The following is a 14,552-nucleotide window of genomic DNA, read 5'->3' on the forward strand; positions in this document are numbered from 1 at the left end:
AAAGCCCCAAAACACAAGGTGGACACATCACATTTTCACAAAGAAAACAGAGCTGTTTTTTGCAAAGCACCAGCTGTGGATTTTGGCCTCTAGCTCAGCCGGCACCTAGGGAAACCTAGCAAACCTGCGCAGTTTTGAAAACTAGACACCTAGGGGAATCCAAGATGGGGTGACTTGTGGGGCTCTGACCAGATTCTGTTACCCAGAATCGTTTGCAAACCTCAAAATGTGGCCAATAAACGCTTTTACCTCTAATTTCGGTGACAGAAAGTTCTGTAATCAGAGAGGAGCCACGAATTTCCTTCCACCAAGCGTTCCCCCATGTCTCCCGATAAAAATGGTACCTCACTTTTGGGGAGAGGCCTAGCGCATGCGACAGGAAAAGCCCCAAAACACAAGGTGGACACATCACATTTTCACAAAGAAAACAGAGCTGATTTTTGCAAAGTGCCTAGCTGTGGATTTTGGCCTCTAGCTCAGCCGGCACCTAGGGAACCCTAGAAAACCTGCGCAGTTTTGAAAACTAGACACCTAGGGGAATCCAAGATGGGGTGACTTGTGGGGTTCTGACCAGGTTCTGTTACCCAGAATCCTTTGCAAACCTCAAAGTTTGGCCAAAAAAACACTTTTTCCCCTCATTCCGGGGGCTGAATGTTCTGGAATCAGAGAGGAGCCACAAATTTCCTTCCACTCAGCGTTCCCCCATGTCTCCTGATAAAAATGGTACCCCACTTGTGGGGGTAGGCCTAGCGCCCGCAACTGGAAAAGCCCCAAAACACAACGTGGACAACTTCACATTTTCACAAAGAAAACAGAGCTGTTTTTTGCAAAGCACCTAGCTGTGGATTTTGGCCTCTTGCTCAGCCGGCACCTAGGGAAAGCTAGCAAACCTGCGCAGTTTTAAAAACTAGACACCTAGGGGAATCCAATATGGGGTGACTTGTGGGGCTCTGAACAGATTCTGTTACCCAGAATTGTTTGCAAACCTCAAAATGTGGCCAAAAAAACACTTTTACCTCTCATTTCGGTGACAGAAAGTTCTGTAATCAGAGAGCAGCCACAAATTTCCTTCCACCCAGCGTTCCCCCAAGTCTCCCGATAAAAATGGTACCTCACTTGTGGGGAGAGGCCTAGCGCCTGCGACAGGAAAAGCCCCAAAACACAAGGTGGACACATCACATTTTCACAAAGAAAACAAAGCTGATTTTGGCAAAGTGCCTAGTTGTGGATTTTGGCGTCTAGCTCAGCCGGCACCTAGGGAAACCTAGAAAACCTGCACAGTTTTGAAAACTAGACACCTAGGGGAATCCAAGATGGGGTGACTTGTGGGGCTCTGACCAGGTTCTGTTACCCAGAATCCTTTGCAAACCTCAAAATGTGGCCAAAAAAAAAGTTTTCCTCTCCTTTCGGTGACAGAAAGTTCTGGAATCAGAGAGGAGCCACAAATTTCCTTCCACTCAGCGTTCCGCCATATTTCCCGATAAAAACATTACCCCACTTGTGGGGGTAGGCCTAGCGCCCGCGACAGGGAAAGCCCCAAAATACAATGTGGACACATCACATTTTCACAAAGAAAACAGTGCTGTTTTTTTCAACACACCTAGCTGTGGATTTTGGCCTCTAGCTCAGCCGATACCTAGGGAAACCTAGCAAACCTTCGCAGTTTTGAAACCTAGACACCTTGGGGAATCCAAGATGGGGTGACTTGTGGGGCTCTGACCAGGTTCTGTTACCCAGAATCCTTTGCAAACCTCAAAATGTGGCAAAAAAAACACTTTTTCCTCTCATTTCGGTGACAGAAAGTTCTGGAATCAGAGGGGAGCCACAAATTTCCTTCCACCCAGCTTTCCCCTATGTCTCCTGATAAAAATGGTACCCCACTTGTGGGGGTAGGCCTAACTCCCGCAACAGGAAAAGCCCCAAAACACAACGTGGACACATCACATTTTCACAAAGAAAACAGAGCTGTTTTTTGCAAAGCTCTTAGCTGTGGATATTGGCCTCTAGCTCAGCCGACACCTAGGGAAAGCTAGCAAACCTGCGCAGTTCTGAAAACTAGACACCTAGGGGATTCCAAGATGGGCTGACTTGTGGGGCTCTGACCAGATTCTGTTACCTAGAATCGTTTGCAACCTCAAAATGTGGCCAAAAAAACACTTTTACCTCTCATTTCGGTGACAGAAAGTTCTGTAATCAGAGAGGAGTCACAAATTTCCTTCCACCCAGCGTCCCCCCAAGTCTCCTGATAAAAATGGTACATCATTTGTGGGGAGAGGCCTAGCGCCGGCAACAGGAAAAGCCCCAAAACACAACGTCGACACCTCAAATTTTCACAAAGAAAACAGAGCTGTTTTTTGCAAGGCACCAAGCTGTGGATTTTGGCCTCTAGCTGAGCCGGCACCTAGGGAAACCTAGCAAACCTTCGCAGTTTTGAAAACTAGACACCTAGGGGAATCCAAGATGGGGTGACTTGTGGGGCTCTGACCAGGTTCTGTTACCCAGAATCCTTTGCAAACCTCAAAATGTGGCCAACAAAAAAAGTTTTCCTCTCCTTTCGGTGACAGAAAGTTCTGGAATCAGAGAGGAGCCACAAATTTCCTTCCACTCAGCGTTCCCCCATGTCTCCCGATAAAAACGGTACCCCACTTGTGGGGGTAGGCCTAGCGCCCGCAACAGGGAAAGCCCCAAAATACAACGTGGACACATCACATTTTCACAAAGAAAACAGAGCTGTTTTTTTCAACGCACCTAGCTGTGGATTTTGGCCTCTAGCTCAGCCGGCACCTAGGGAAATCTAGCAAACCTTCGCAGTTTTGAAAACTAGACACCTAGGGGAATCCAAGATGGGGTGACGTGTGGGGCTCTGACCAGGTTCTGTTACCCAGAATCCTTTGCAAACCTCAACATGTGGCCAAAAAAACACTTTTTCCTCTCATTCCGGTGACTGAAAGTTCTGGAATCAGAGAGGAGCCACAAATTTCCTTCCACTCAGCGTTCCCCCATGTCTCCTGATAAAAATGGTACCTCACTTGTGGGGGTAGGCCTAGCGCTCGCAACAGGAAAAGCCCCAAAACACAACGTGGACACATCACATTTTCACAAAGAAAACAGAGCTGTTTTTTGCAAAGCACCTAGCTGTGGATTTTGGCCTCTAGCTCAGCCGGCACCTAGGGAAAGCTAGCAAACCTGCGCAGTTTTGAAAACTAGACACCTAGGGGAATCCAAGATGGGGTGACTTGTGGGGCTCTGACCAGATTCTGTTACCCAGAATTGTTTGCAAACCTCAAAATGTGGCCAAAAAAACACTTTTACCTCTCATTTCGGTGACAGAAAGTTCTGTAATCAGAGAGCAGCCACAAATTTCCTTCCACCCAGCGTTCCCCCAAGTCTCCCGATAAAAATGGTACCTCACTTGTGGGGAGAGGCCTAGCGCCTGCGACAGGAAAAGCCCCAAAACACAAGGTGGACACATCACATTTTCACCAAAAACAAAGCAGATTTTTGCAAAGTGCCTAGTTGTGGATTTTGGCGTCTAGCTCAGCCGGCACCTAGGGAAACCTAGAAAACCTGCACAGTTTTGAAAACTAGACACCTAGGGGAATCCAAGATGGGGTGACTTGTGGGGCTCTGACCAGAATCCTTTGCAAACCTCAAAATTTGGCCAAAAAAATACTTTTTCCTCTCATTTCGGTGGCAGAAAGTTCTGGAATCAGAGAGGAGCCACAAATTTCCTTCCACCCAGCGTTCCCCCATGTCTCCCGATAAAAATGGTACCTCACTTGTGGGGAGAGGCCTAGCGCCTGCGACAGGAAAAGCCCCAAAACACAAGGTGGACACATCACATTTTCACAAAGAAAACAGAGCTGTTTTTTGCAAGGCACCAAGCTGTGGATTTTGGCCTCTAGCTCAGCCGGCACCTAGGGAAACCTAGCAAACCTGCGCTGTTTTGAAAACTAGACACCTAGGGGAATCCAAGATGGGGTGACTTGTGGGGCTCTGACCAGGTTCTTTTACCCAGAATCCTTTGCAAACCTCAAAATGTGGCCAAAAAAAAAAATTTCCTCTCCTTTCGGTGACAGAAAGTTCTGGAATCAGAGAGGAGCCACAAATTTCCTTCTACTCAGCGTTCCCCTATGTCTCCCGATAAAAACATTACCCCACTTGTGGGGTAGGCCTAGCACCCGCGACAGGGAAAGCCCCAAAATACAATGTGGACACATCACATTTTCACAAAGAAAACAGTGCTGTTTTTTTCAACACACCTAGCTGTGGATTTTGGCCTCTAGCTCAGCCGATACCTAGGGAAACCTAGCAAACCTTCGCAGTTTTGAAACCTAGACACCTTGGGGAATCCAAGATGGGGTGACTTGTGGGGCTCTGACCAGGTTCTGTTACCCAGAATCCTTTGCAAACCTCAAAATGTGGCCAAAAAAACACTTTTTCCTCTCATTTCGGTGACAGAAAGTTCTGGAATCAGAGGGGAGCCACAAATTTCCTTCCACCCAGCTTTCCCCTATGTCTCCTGATAAAAATGGTACCCCACTTGTGGGGGTAGGCCTAACTCCCGCAACAGGAAAAGCCCGCAACAGGAAAAGCCCCAAAACACAACATCACATTTTCACAAAGAAAACAGAGCTGTTTTTTGCAAGGCACCAAGCTGTGGATTTTGGCCTCTAGCTCAGCCGGCACCTAGGGAAACCTAGAAAACCTGCACAGTTTTGAAAACTAGACACCTAGGGGAATCCAAGATGGGGTGACTTGTGGGGCTCTGACCAGGTTCTGTTACCCAGAATCCTTTGCAAACCTCAAAATGTGGCCAAAAAAAAAGTTTTCCTCTCCTTTCGGTGACAGAAAGTTCTGGAATCAGAGAGGAGCCACAAATTTCCTTCCACTCAGCGTTCCGCCATATTTCCCGATAAAAACATTACCCCACTTGTGGGGGTAGGCCTAGCGCCCGCGACAGGGAAAGCCCCAAAATACAATGTGGACACATCACATTTTCACAAAGAAAACAGTGCTGTTTTTTTCAACACACCTAGCTGTGGATTTTGGCCTCTAGCTCAGCCGATACCTAGGGAAACCTAGCAAACCTTTGCAGTTTTGAAACCTAGACACCTTGGGGAATCCAAGATGGGGTGACTTGTGGGGCTCTGACCAGGTTCTGTTACCCAGAATCCTTTGCAAACCTCAAAATGTGGCCAAAAAAACACTTTTTCCTCTCATTTCGGTGACAGAAAGTTCTGGAATCAGAGGGGAGCCACAAATTTCCTTCCACCCAGCTTTCCCCTATGTCTCCTGATAAAAATGGTACCCCACTTGTGGGGGTAGGCCTAACTCCCGCAACAGGAAAAGCCCCAAAACACAACGTGGACACATCACATTTTCACAAAGAAAACAGAGCTGTTTTTTGCAAAGCTCTTAGCTGTGGATATTGGCCTCTAGCTCAGCCGACACCTAGGGAAAGGTAGCAAACCTGCGCAGTTCTGAAAACTAGACACCTAGGGGATTCCAAGATGGGCTGACTTGTGGGGCTCTGACCAGATTCTGTTACCTAGAATCGTTTGCAACCTCAAAATGTGGCCAAAAAAACACTTTTACCTCTCATTTCGGTGACAGAAAGTTCTGTAATCAGAGAGGAGTCACAAATTTCCTTCCACCCAGCGTCCCCCCAAGTCTCCTGATAAAAATGGTACCTCACTTGTGGGGAGAGGCCTAGCGCCGGCAACAGGAAAAGCCCCAAAACACAACGTGGACACATCAAATTTTCACAAAGAAAACAGAGCTGTTTTTTGCAAGGCACCAAGCTGTGGATTTTGGCCTCTAGCTGAGCCGGCACCTAGGGAAACCTAGCAAACCTTCGCAGTTTTGAAAACTAGACACCTAGGGGAATCCAAGATGGGGTGACTTGTGGGGCTCTGACCAGGTTCTGTTACCCAGAATCCTTTGCAAACCTCAAAATGTGGCCAACCAAAAAAGTTTTCCTCTCCTTTCGGTGACAGAAAGTTCTGGAATCAGAGAGGAGCCACAAATTTCCTTCCACTCAGCGTTCCCCCATGTCTCCCGATAAAAACGGTACCCCACTTGTGGGGGTAGGCCTAGCGCCCGCAACAGGGAAAGCCCCAAAATACAACGTGGACACATCACATTTTCACAAAGAAAACAGAGCTGTTTTTTGCAAAGCACCTAGCTGTGGATTTTGGCCTCTAGCTCAGCCGGCACCTAGGGAAATCTAGCAAACCTTCGCAGTTTTGAAAACTAGACACCTAGGGGAATCCAAGATGGGGTGACGTGTGGGGCTCTGACCAGGTTCTGTTACCCAGAATCCTTTGCAAACCTCAAAATGTGGCCAAAAAAACACTTTTTCCTCTCATTCCGGTGACTGAAAGTTCTGGAATCAGAGAGGAGCCACAAATTTCCTTCCACTCAGCGTTCCCCCATGTCTCCTGATAAAAATGGTACCTCACTTGTGGGGGTAGGCCTAGCGCTCGCAACAGGAAAAGCCCCAAAACACAACGTGGACACATCACATTTTCACAAAGAAAACAGAGCTGTTTTTTGCAAAGCACCTAGCTGTGGATTTTGGCCTCTAGCTCAGCCGGCACCTAGGGAAAGCTAGCAAACCTGCGCAGTTTTGAAAACTAGACACCTAGGGGAATCCAAGATGGGGTGACTTGTGGGGCTCTGACCAGATTCTGTTACCCAGAATTGTTTGCAAACCTCAAAATGTGGCCAAAAAAACACTTTTACCTCTCATTTCGGTGACAGAAAGTTCTGTAATCAGAGAGCAGCCACAAATTTCCTTCCACCCAGCGTTCCCCCAAGTCTCCCGATAAAAATGGTACCTCACTTGTGGGGAGAGGCCTAGCGCCTGCGACAGGAAAAGCCCCAAAACACAAGGTGGACACATCACATTTTCACAAAAAACAAAGCAGATTTTTGCAAAGTGCCTAGTTGTGGATTTTGGCGTCTAGCTCAGCCGGCACCTAGGGAAACCTAGAAAACCTGCACAGTTTTGAAAACTAGACACCTAGGGGAATCCAAGATGGGGTGACTTGTGGGGCTCTGACCAGGTTCTGTTACCCAGAATCCTTTGCAAACCTCAAAATTTGGCCAAAAAAATACTTTTTCCTCTCATTTCGGTGGCAGAAAGTTCTGGAATCAGAGAGGAGCCACAAATTTCCTTCCACCCAGCGTTCCCCCATGTCTCCCGATAAAAATGGTACCTCACTTGTGGGGAGAGGCCTAGCGCCTGCGACAGGAAAAGCCCCAAAACACAAGGTGGACACATCACATTTTCACAAAGAAAACAGAGCTGTTTTTTGCAAGGCACCAAGCTGTGGATTTTGGCCTCTAGCTCAGCCGGCACCTAGGGAAACCTAGCAAACCTGCGCTGTTTTGAAAACTAGACACCTAGGGGAATCCAAGATGGGGTGACTTGTGGGGCTCTGACCAGGTTCTTTTACCCAGAATCCTTTGCAAACCTCAAAATGTGGCCAAAAAAAAATATTTCCTCTCCTTTCGGTGACAGAAAGTTCTGGAATCAGAGAGGAGCCACAAATTTCCTTCTACTCAGCGTTCCCCTATGTCTCCCGATAAAAACATTACCCCACTTGTGGGTTAGGCCTAGCACCCGCGACAGGGAAAGCCCCAAAGTACAATGTGGACACATCACATTTTCACAAAGAAAACAGAGCTGTTTTTTTCAACGCACCTAGCTGTGGATTTTGGCCTCTAGCTCAGCCGGTACCTAGGGAAACCTAGCAAACCTTCGCAGTTTTGAAAACTAGACACCTTGGGGAATCCAAGATGGGGTGACTTGTGGGGCTCTGACCAGGTTCTGTTACCCAGAATCCTTTGCAAACCTCAAAATGTGGCCCAAAAACACTTTTTCCTCTCATTTCGGTGACAGAAAGTTCTGGAATTAGAGGGGAGCCACAAATTTCCTTCCACCCAGCGTTCCCCTATGTCTCCTGATAAAAATGGTACCCCACTTGTGGGGGTAGGCCTAATGCCCGCAACAGGAAAAGCCCCAAAACACAACGTGGACACATCACAATTTCACAAAGAAAACAGAGCTGTTTTTTGCAAAGCACTTAGCTGTGGATTTTGGCCTCTAGCTCAGCCGATACCTAGGGAAAGCTAGAAAACCTGCGCAGTTGTGAAAACTAGACACCTAGGGGATTCCAAGATGGGCTGACTTGTGGGGCTCTGACCAGATTCTGTTACATAGAATCGTTTGCAAACCTCAAAATGTGGCCAAAAAAACACTTTTACCTCTCATTTCGGTAACAGAAAGTTCTGTAATCAGAGAGGAGCCACAAATTTCCTTCCACCCAGCGTCCCCCCATGTCTCCTGATAAAAATGGTACCTCACTTGTGGGGAGAGGCCTAGCGCCGGCAACAGGAAAAGCCCCAAAACACAACGTGGACACATCAAATTTTCACAAAGAAAACAGAGCTGTTTTTTGCAAGGCACCAAGCTGTGGATTTTGGCCTCTAGCTGAGCCGGCAGCTAGGGAAACCTAGCAAACCTTCGCAGTTTTTAAAACTAGACACCTAGGGGAATCCAAGATGGGGTGACTTGTGGGGCTCTGACCAGGTTCTGTTAACCAGAATCCTTTGCAAACCTCAAAATGTGGCCATAAAAAAGTTTTCCTCTCCTTTCGGTGACAGAAAGTTCTGGAATCAGAGAGGAGTCACAAATTTCCTTCCACTCAGCGTTCCCCCATGTCTCCCGATAAAAACGGTACCCCACTTGTGGGGAGAGGCCTAGCGCCTGCGACGGGAAAAGCCCCAAAACACAAGGTGGACACATCACATTTTCACAAAGAAAACAGAGCTGTTTTTTGCAAAGCACCAAGCTGTGGATTTTGGCCTCTAGCTTAGCCGGCACCTAGGGAAACCTAGCAAACCTGCGCAGTTTTGAAAACTAGACACCTAGGGGAATCCAAGATGGGGTGACTTGTGGGGCTCTGACCAGATTCTGTTACCCAGAATCGTTTGAAAACCTCAAAATGTGGCCAATAAACGCTTTTACCTCTAATTTCGGTGACAGAAAGTTCTGTAATCAGAGAGGAGCCACGAATTTCCTTCCACCCAGCGTTCCCCCATGTCTCCCAATAAAAATGGTACCTCACTTGTGGGGAGAGGCCTAGCGCATGCGACAGGAAAAGCCCCAAAACACAACGTGGACACATCACATTTTCACAAAGAAAACAGAGCTGATTTTTGCAAAGTGCCTAGCTGTGGATTTTGGCCTCTAGCTCAGCCGGCACCTAGGGAACCCTAGAAAACCTGCGCAGTTTTGAAAACTAGACACCTAGGGGAATCCAAGATGGGGTGACTTGTGGGGTTCTGACCAGGTTCTGTTACCTAGAATCCTTTGCAAACCTCAAAGTTTGGCCAAAAAAAAACTTTTTCCCCTCATTCCGGTGACTGAAAGTTCTGGAATCAGAGAGGAGCCACAAATTTCCTTCCACTCAGCGTTCCCCCATGTCTCCTGATAAAAATGGTACCTCACTTTTGGGGGTAGGCCTAGCGCTCGCGACAGGAAAAGCCCCAAAACACAACGTGGACACATCACATTTTCACAAAGAAAACAAAGCTGTTTTTTGCTAAGCGCCTAACTGTGGATTTTGGCCTCTAGCTCAGCCAGCACCTAGGGAAACCTAGCAAACCTGCGAAGTTTTGAAAACTAGACACCTAGAGGAATCCAAGATGCCGTGACTTGTGGGGCTCTGACCAGGTTCTGTTACCCAGAATCCTTTGCAAACCTCAAAATTTGGCCAAAAAAACACTTTTTCGTCTCATTTCGGTGGCAGAAAGTTCTGGAATCAGAGAGGACCCACACATTTCCTTCCACCCAGCGTTCCCCCAAGTCTCCCGATAAAAATGGTACCTCACTTGTGGGGAGAGGCCTAGCGCCTGCGACAGGAAAAGCCCCAAAACACAAGGTGGACACATCACATTTTCACAAAGAAAACAAAGCTGATTTTTGCAAAGTGCCTAGTTGTGGATTTTGGCCTCTAGCTCAGCCGGCACCTAGGGAAACCTAGAAAACCTGCACAGTTTTGAAAACTAGACACCTAGGGGAATCCAAGATGGGGTTACTTGTGGGGCTCTGACCAGGTTCTGGTTCCCAGAATCCTTTGCAAACCTAAAAATTTGGCCAAAAAAACACTTTTTCCACTCATTCCGCTGACAGAAAGTTCTGGAATCAGAGAGGAGCCACAAATTTCCTTCCACCCAGCGTTCCCCCATGTCTCCCGATAAAAATGGTACCTCACTTGTGGGGAGAGGCCTAGAGCCTGCGACAGGAAAAGCCCCAAAACACAAGGTGGACACATCACATTTTCACAAAGAAAACCGAGCTGTTTTTTGCAAAGCACCAAGCTGTGGATTTTGGCCTCTAGCTCAGCCGGCACCTAGGGAAACCTAGAAAACCTGCGCAGTTTTGAAAACTACACATCTAGGGGAATCCAAGATGGGGTGACTTGTGGGGCTCTGACCAGGTTCTGTTACCCAGAATCCTTTGCAAACCTCAAAGTTTGGCCAAAAAAACACTTTGTCCCCTCATTCCGGTGACTGAAAGTTCTGGAATCAGAGAGGAGCCACGAATTTCCTTCCACCCAGCGTTCCCCCATGTCTCCCGATAAAAATGGTACCTCACTTGTGGGGGTAGGCCTAGCGCTCGCGACAGGAAAAGCCCCAAAACACAACGTGGACACATCACATTTTCACAAAGAAAACAAAGCTGTTTTTTGCTAAGCGCCTAACTGTGGATTTTGGCCTCTAGCTCAGCCGGCACCTAGGGAAACCTAGCAAACCTGCGCAGTTTTGAAAACTAGACACCTAGGGGAATCCAAGATGCAGTGACTTGTGGGGCTCTGACCAGGTTCTGTTACCCAGAATCCTTTCCAAACCTCAAAATTTAGACAAAAAAACACTTTTTCCTCTCATTTCGGTGGCAGAAAGTTCTGGAATCAGAGAGGAGCCATAAATTTCCTTTCTCTGAGCGTTCCCCCATGTCTCCCGATAAAAATGGTACCTCACTTGTGGGGAGAGGCCTAGCGCTCGCGACAGGAAAAGCCCCAAAACACAAGGTGGACACATCACATTTTCACAAAGAAAACAGAGCTGTTTTTTGCAAAGCACCAAGCTGTGGATTTTGGCCTCTAGCTCAGCCGGCACCTAGGGAAACCTAACAAACCTGCGCAGTTTTGAAAACTAGACACATAGGGGAATCCAAGATGGGGTGACTTGTGGGGCTCTGACCAGATTCTGTTACCCCGAATCGTTTGCAAACCTCAAAATTTGGCCAATAAACGCTTTTACCTCTAATTTCGGTGACAGAAAGTTCTGTAATCAGAGAGGAGCCACGAATTTCCTTCCACCCAGCGTTCCCCCATGTCTCCCGATAAAAATGGTACCTCACTTGTGGGGGTAGGCCTAGCGCTCACGACAGGAAAAGCCCCAAAACACAACGTGGACACATCACATTTTCACAAAGAAAACAAAGCTGTTTTTTGCTAAGCACCTAACTGTGGATTTTGGCCTCTAGCTCAGCCGGCACCTAGGGAAACCTAGCAAACCTGCGCAGTTTTGAAAACTAGACACCTAGGGGAATCCAAGATGTGGTGACTTGTGGGGCTCTGACCAGGGGCCAGATGTAGGAAAGGGTTTGCAACTCGCAAACGGCAAAAACTGCCGTTTGCGAGTTGTAAATCGCATTTTCCTATGCAGAAATGCATTCTGCGAGTCGGACCGACTCGCAAAATGCATTTCAGAATCGCAAATAGGAAGGGGTGTTCCCTTCCTATTTGCGATTCCTAGTGGTATGCAATACCATTTGCGACCGCATATGCGGTCGCAAATGGTGTTGCAGTTACCATCCACTTGAAGTGGATGGTAACCCACTCGCAAATTGGAAGGGGTCCCCATGGGACCCCTTCCAGTTTGTGACTGGACCCAAAAACATTTTTTCAGGGCAGGGAGTGGTCCAAGGGACCACTCCCTGCCCTGAAAAAATACCGAAACTAAAGGTTTCGTTTTTTTTTTTAAGTGCAGCTCGTTTTCCTTTAAGGAAAACGGGCTACACTTAAAAAAAAAAAAACTGCTTTATTTAAAGCAGTCACGAACACGGAGGTCTGCTGACTACAGCAGGCCTCCATGTTTGCGAGTGCCCATAGTCGGTATGGGGCCGCAATTTGCGGCCCACCTCATGAATATTCATGAGGTGGGTCATTGCGACCCCATACCGACTCGCAGACGGTGTCTGAGACACCGTTCTGCATAACATTTTGCGAGTTGCAAATAGCGAGTCGCTATGACTCGCTATTTACAACTCGCAAAATGTTTCTTTGCTACATCTGGCCCCAGGTTCTTTTACCCAGAATCCTTTGCAAACCTCAAAATTTGGCCAAAAAAACACTTTTTCCTCTCATTTCGGTGGCAGAAAGTTCTGGAATCAGAGAGGAGCCACAAATTTCCTTCCACCCAGCGTTCCCCCATGTCTCCCGATAAAAATGGTACCTCACTTGTGGGGAGAGGCCTAGCGCCTGCGACAGGAAAAGCCCCAAAACACAAGGTGGACACATCACATTTTCACAAAGAAAACAGAGCTGTTTTTTGCAAAGCACCAAGCTGTGGATTTTGGCCTCTAGCTCAGCCAGCACCTAGGGAAACCTAGCAAACCTGCGCAGTTTTGAAAACTAGACACCTAGGCGAATCCAAGATGGGGTGACTTGTGGGGCTCTGACCAGATTCTGTTACCCAGAATCGTTTGCAAACCTCAAAATGTGGCCAATAAACGCTTTTACCTCTAATTTCGGTGACAGAAAGTTCAGTAATCAGAGAGGAGACACGAATTTCCTTCCACCCAGCGTTCCCCCATGTCTCCCGATAAAAATGGTACCTCACTTGTGGGGGTAGGCCTAGCGCTCGCGACAGGAAAAGCCCCAAAACACAACGTGGACACATCACATTTTCACAAAGAAAACAAAGCTGTTTTTTGCTAAGCGCCTAACTGTGGATTTTGGCCTCTAGCTCAGCCGGCACCTAGGGAAACCTAGCAAACCTGCGCAGTTTTGAAAACTAGACACCTAGGGGAATCCAAGATGCAGTGACTTGTGGGGCTCTGACCAGGTTCTGTTACCCAGAATCCTTTGCAAACCTCAAAATTTAGCCAAAAAAACACCTTTTCCTCTCATTTCGGTGGCAGAAAGTTCTGTAATCAGAGAGGAGCCACGAATTTCCTTCCACCCAGCGTTCCCCCATGTCTCCCGATAAAAATGGTACCTCACTTGTGGGGGTAGGCCTAGCGCTCGCGACAGGAAAAGCCCCAAAACACAAGGTGGACACATCACATTTTCACAAAGAAAACAGAGCTGATTTTTGCAAAGTGCCTAGCTGTGGATTTTGGCCTCTAGCTCAGCCGGCACCTAGGGAAACTTAGAAAACCTGCGCAGTTTTGAAAACTACACATCTAGGGGAATCCCAGATGGGGTGACTTGTGGGGCTCTGACCAGGTTCTGTTACCCAGAATCGTTTGCAAACCTCAAAGTTTGACCAAAAAAACACTTTTTCCCCTCATTCCGGTGACTGAAAGTTCTGGAATCAGAGAGGAGCCACAAATTTCCTTCCACTCAGCGTTCACCCATGTCTCTTGATAAAAATGGTACCTCACTTGTGGGGGTAGGCCTAGCGCTCGTGACAGGAAAAGCCCCAAAACACAACGTGGACACATCACATTTTCACAAAGAAAACAGAGCTGATTTTTGCAAAGTGCCTAGCTGTGGATTGTGGCCTCTAACTCAGCCGGCACCTAGGGAAACCTAGAAAACCTGCGCAGTTTTGAAAACTAGACACCTAGGGGAATCCAAGATGGGGTGACCTGTGGGGCTCTGACCAGGTTCTGTTACCCAGAATCCTTTGCAAACCTAAACATTTGGCCATAAAAACACTTTTTCCCCTCATTCGGGTAACAGAAAGTTCTGGACTCAGAGAGGAGCTGAAAATTTCCTTCCACTCAGCGTTCCCCCATGTCTCCTGATAAAAATGGTACCTCACTTGTGGGGGTAGGCCTAGCGCCTGCAACAGGAAAAGCCCCAAAACACAACGTGGACACATCACATTTTCACAAAGAAAACAGAGCTGTTTTTTGCAAAGCACCAAGCTGTGGATTTTGGCCTCTAGCTCAGCCGGCACCTTGGGAAACCTAGCAAACCTGCGCAGTTTTGAAAACTAGACACCTAGGGGAATCCATGATGGGGTGACTTGTGGGGCTCTGACCAGATTCTGTTACCCAGAATCGTTTGCAAACCGCAAAATGTGGCCAAAAAAACACTTTTACCTCTCATTTCGGTGACAGAAAGTTCTGTAATCAGAGAGGAGCCACGAATTTCCTTCCACCCAGCGTTTCCCCATGTCTCCCGATAAAAATGGTATCCCACTTGTGGGGAGAGGCCTACTGCCTGAGACAGGTAAAGCCCCAAAACACAAGGTGGACACATCACATTTTCACAAAGAAAACAGAGCTGATTTTTGCAAAGTGC

The sequence above is a fragment of the Pleurodeles waltl genome, chromosome 1_2 (assembly GCF_031143425.1).
Source record: "Pleurodeles waltl isolate 20211129_DDA chromosome 1_2, aPleWal1.hap1.20221129, whole genome shotgun sequence".
Taxonomy (NCBI): Eukaryota; Metazoa; Chordata; class Amphibia; order Caudata; family Salamandridae; genus Pleurodeles; species Pleurodeles waltl.